This window comes from Montipora foliosa, chromosome 7 (assembly GCF_036669935.1).
Source record: "Montipora foliosa isolate CH-2021 chromosome 7, ASM3666993v2, whole genome shotgun sequence".
NCBI classification, from domain to species: domain Eukaryota; kingdom Metazoa; phylum Cnidaria; class Anthozoa; order Scleractinia; family Acroporidae; genus Montipora; species Montipora foliosa.
In genome coordinates this window covers 21369861-21374860 of record NC_090875.1, presented here as the reverse complement: position 1 = coordinate 21374860, position 5000 = coordinate 21369861, and the positions used below count along the sequence as shown (strand labels likewise).

At 39.8% G+C, this 5000-nt stretch overlaps 1 long non-coding RNA gene across 1 annotated transcript in view; it reads left to right on the top strand.

Moving 5' to 3' along the window:
- Positions 1 to 207: 207 nt before the first annotated feature.
- LOC138011321 (uncharacterized) overlaps positions 208 to 5000 on the top strand; it is a 20330-nt gene continuing 15537 nt past the window's right edge. Inside the window, exon 1 of the long non-coding RNA XR_011124691.1 lies at positions 208 to 308. This is a non-coding gene — a long non-coding RNA (uncharacterized lncRNA). The remainder of the gene's footprint in view (positions 309 to 5000) is intronic.

The following is a 5000-nucleotide window of genomic DNA, read 5'->3' as shown; positions in this document are numbered from 1 at the left end:
GAGTAAAAAAATACGAAAATATACGAGTAAATTTCATACCAGTAAATTTTTATGCAAAGTAACGACAACTTAAGTAAAATATTACACATTACTTCCCCAACTAAGGAAAGTTTGCGTTACAAGAGCAAAGATATTTGATATTAAACTGGTGGCCTGGGGTCATGCCTGGTAATCTGATGTGCGCAAAAAATAGCCTGTCGCGCAGTGGTTCGATCTTTACCGTGCACTGAACAGATTGAAGAGCGTAATACTGATTTACAGATGACACATTTGAGAAAGGAACCGTGATGTAGATGTAACTAACAGTGGTAAGTGAAGTGTTTTTGCTACCGCAGATGATACCAAAAATCTGCTTTAGTTTTGTAACATGAAAGATCAGGAAAGATAAAAGCACATGTTTTGCAAACCAAACGAACCATCGATTGCATTATGATTTAAGCCAACTGAATAGTCACAGAATGACACAATCAGTAGCTATTTAGTCTTATATGTCTGTTTATATTTGTCGTTTAAAAGTGTGTTGTTAGAATATCAGGAAAAAATAATTCTTCGGACGTACGGTCAGGGGCACCCAACGAGAATATAGTTCAAAACCACTTAAACATAGCATTGTTAAACGTATTTTGGTATTTAACGGTAGATATAGGCATTGCATGCATTACAGGCCAAAGCAGTGCAAATGAGGCAGTTAAATTTTAACTGTTGATGTTAAAAGTTGCTTTCGTAGTTGATTATGACTGCCAGGCCAGGATTCTAACATGCCGCCCAGAAAAAAATGCGCAATTTTCTGTGTATGGGCGCTAATAAAGGGTAAAATTCCGCGCAGTAAGGATACGCAATGTAATAGTACCGAACGGTGCCTTTGCCGGATGTTCTCTCTGGAAGTACGTTTGCGCCATGCATGTCATTTCACATCTGCACACACTCTAGTCATTGGTAAGCTTGAAGGCATTCGTCCGGCTTCAACCAAACATGGACGAAAAAGTACATACAAAGGGACCGTTCACTTTTCATAACGTAGGGGACTGATGGTATTTTTTTGTGCGGGAAGGGGAGGGGGAGGGGGCATGCCAAACAAATGGCTTTAAGGCGGATGGGGCCGAATATAAATGGTTTGTAAGGGGGAGGCAGCCCAAAAAATTACCTTAAAATGTTGTAATGACATTTATTTTTCCCCGTCTTCGAGACCTTTTCAAATTGAAACCTACCTCTAGGAACAATACTTTTTTTACAACTTTTGCCTTAATATTAGCATAAACTTTTAGTACTTTTCCTGATTATTTATTTTTACAAGCACTTATATATATAACATGATGCCTGGCCGAGCAGAACCGTACGCAAATGAGGCAAAATAAGAACAATGACATCTCAAAATTTTGGTCTTTCACCAAGTTACAAGTTTCTTACGACGGTTAGATAAACACAGTGACTTAACGAACAAGCAAACGAAGAATGGCTGAACACCATCACAAGAAGTTTCCTGCGAAAACCTTGACATTTATTTATTTCTCCTTTTCCACCTTGGGATGGGGATAAAACCGTGGATATAATTTTGTTCTTTTGTCGTGGAACACAACTGCATAAATTGAAATTAAACTTCTTTATTACTATTATTATTATTATTATTATTATTGGTAGTAGTAGTAGTAGTGTTAATGAACTAATTAGCGGAAAGCAATCTTGTTGCGACTTATGAAAGCCGCTGCGACGCGCTTCGATGACTTTATTGATGACGTCGTATCTGATGAAATACGTTGGTAGGGTGAGGTTAGGGTAACCCTAACCCTAATCTCCACACATACACTCGTTTTTCTATGAGAATCTTTTTATGAGAACGTTGAGGCTGAGATTAACCAAAATTTTAAGAACGTATTAAGAACATTCCTCAGGCTGAGAGTCGATTAAGAACGTTTTTATTTTGATCATTTTTATTTTGGACGAAAGCATGAAATAAAAGTAAATAAATGGAAATTAACCCATTAAGGGTATACTTTGTATAACATAACAATGGATTTCTTATTGCATGATACACATCTCAGTTTGTAATAATGCATGAGCAGTTCTCATTTATAGGTTTCGTGGTCACGTCCGTATTGATTTTTGAACTGCTATACCGTGTAAATTTAAGAACATTTAATAACGTTTTCAGCCTGACATAGCAAAAATACATAAGAACGTTTAGCTTCAGCTCCAAAATTAGACGTTCACTATAGTCGGGGACAGTGATGATGGTAATGTTTCATACTAGAATCACCACAGCGTTTTGAATTATTTTTGGTTCCCTCTTATCTTGAGCACCGAGGCGTGAAAACCTTAAACTAAGGCGGTATTTAGAACAAACTAAAACAGTCAATACAATGTAGTATTGACGAAAACAGCTTCTTCCAAAACTATCTATATAACCCCTGTGACTGATACCGTTTTCACTCAGCATCCATATTGGATTAGGCCCGTTTTAAACGTGGCATTTTTATATGTGCCGAATCTAATGCAAATGAGAAAAATGTATTGTTTTCGCTCATTTGCATCAGTTAGATTTGGCACATGTAAAATGCAACGTTTAAAACGGGCTTTACTGAAACAAAACGAAGTATTTGCATAAAATTTGGTACACCATCATGGCCGCTATTTCTTTGTTTTGGACATCATGTGAAATCGCTCTATTGTTTGGGATGGTGGATGACTCGTTAAATCGTAAAGTGGTGAACCGGACAGACTTTATTCAGGAGTTCATCATGGACTACATCCTCGGAGACCCAGGGGTAGATCGCGGAGGCAAGCGGAAGTCTAAGCCGGCAAAAGAAAATGGCGACGAAGAAAAGCATAGTAGGCTTTTCTTCGTCGCCATTTTCTTTTGCCGGCTTAGACTTCCCCTTGCCTCCGCGATCTGCCCCTGGGTCTCCGAGTATGCATGGACTACTGTTTTCTCACGGTTTCCGCATCAGTCTCTTTAACTTTCGTCCGCGGCCGATCTTAACATCCATCTCTTCAAAGGTAGACATCGCTCAGTGAAATCTTCAATAAAGTAGAATTTACATCTTTGCTCTATCTCATTCAAATTGCGTCGGTAACTACTAAACATGAGCAAATACCGAAAGTGGGTACGTTTATTCAAACGTTGGCCCTCTAGCACTTTTAGGTGCATCCGAAATCCACTCGCTAAACCTAAGAGTGTTTACTGTTATTTTCGCTGCAAGAATTACTTGGATTTTCCGGGTAATTGATTTAATTTGAGCTAGTTCTGATCGTTTAATAGATAACTTGAAACAAAATAGGGAAAATAGAAAAAAGAAAATAAATAAAACAAACAAACTAAACGCAGACCTCGACTGGGTTTGCCCATAGGCAACCCAGTAACTATCCAGTTAAGTTCCCATATCATAAAACATGATGAATTCATAAAGGCCACCTTTTCCAGCGAACAGTTATTACGGAAATGCAGCTCACTTTGATTTCGGCTCGACGGGCGACAGATTATAAATCTCTTTTTCGACGCGTGGGCCTCAACCCATACGCCGGCGTATCGGGTTTTGGTAGGATTCGTTGAATGCCGCGATTTTCTCCGATCGCGCTGAAATTTGGCGTGTTTATTGGGGAGATATACCCCCAGTTTCCCTGAAAATCTCGGCTTTCTAGCTTTCACTACGCCTACATGACGTCCATTCTAATTCAGGCAATTTGAGCTGATGCGATGACCAAATTTTCAATCGATCGCGGAGCTCTCGCGAAGCTCTTGTGAAGCGGTTTTTCTAAAGTTTTTCAGCCAAAAAGTTACACTACAGGCTTCGGAATAGATAAAGAAAAGGATTTGTGGTTCATTGGATGGGATTTCTAGCGTTAAAATCGCTGAAAAGGTAAGATTAATTTGTTAGCGATACAATTGCGTGTCTTCACCACATGGTCCGTCGATCTCACAGAATTGTGTTTTCCCTGAAAATATTCGCTTGTTTTCGCTTTCGCTCGCACATATTTACCTTTATTACATGTCCAGTGAATAGTTTTATCCTCTGGGATGAATTTTCCGTCGAAAAATCGGTGATTTGGGTGATTTTTGGCCAACAAATGTCAATTATTCGTAATGCGATCGCTTCCGTTGCCGTTACCAACGGGTCGCAAATTTGACACTTTTATCGCATTATCACATTACGCATTGATCGCTAATCCGATCCAAAAAACTCCAAAAAATCGAAAAATATTCGAGCCTCGTCAGTTTTCGGTCAAATTTTGGTCCAAGAAAGCTGATAAAATGAAGAACATTTTCGTCGGTCATTAAAAAATTCGTAATTGACCTTGAAATGGCCAAATTTGTGTGGAAAAATGGCCGCTATTTCTTTGTTTTGGACATCATGTGAAATCGCTCTATTGTTTGGGATGGTGGATGACTCGTTAAATCGTAAAGTGGTGAACCGGACAGACTTTATTCAGGAGTTCATCATGGACTACATCCTCGGAGACCCAGGGGTAGATCGCGGAGGCAAGCGGAAGTCTAAGCCGGCAAAAGAAAATGGCGACGAAGAAAAGCATAGTAGGCTTTTCTTCGTCGCCATTTTCTTTTGCCGGCTTAGACTTCCCCTTGCCTCCGCGATCTGCCCCTGGGTCTCCGAGTATGCATGGACTACTGTTTTCTCACGGTTTCCGCATCAGTCTCTTTAACTTTCGTCCGCGGCCGATCTTAACATCCATCTCTTCAAAGGTAGACATCGCTCAGTGAAATCTTCAATAAAGTAGAATTTACATCTTTGCTCTATCTCATTCAAATTGCGTCGGTAACTACTAAACATGAGCAAATACCGAAAGTGGGTACGTTTATTCAAACGTTGGCCCTCTAGCACTTTTAGGTGCTAGCCCCAGTAATGAAAATGGGTCCACCATTAAAAGACAGACAGAAACTCTGGCCAGGGAGGGAATCGGGTAGGAATCTGGACTCTGCATACCAGTAATCTACAGACTAGAAATCTGCAGACCAGTAATCTGCAGCCTAGAAATCTGCAGACCAGTAA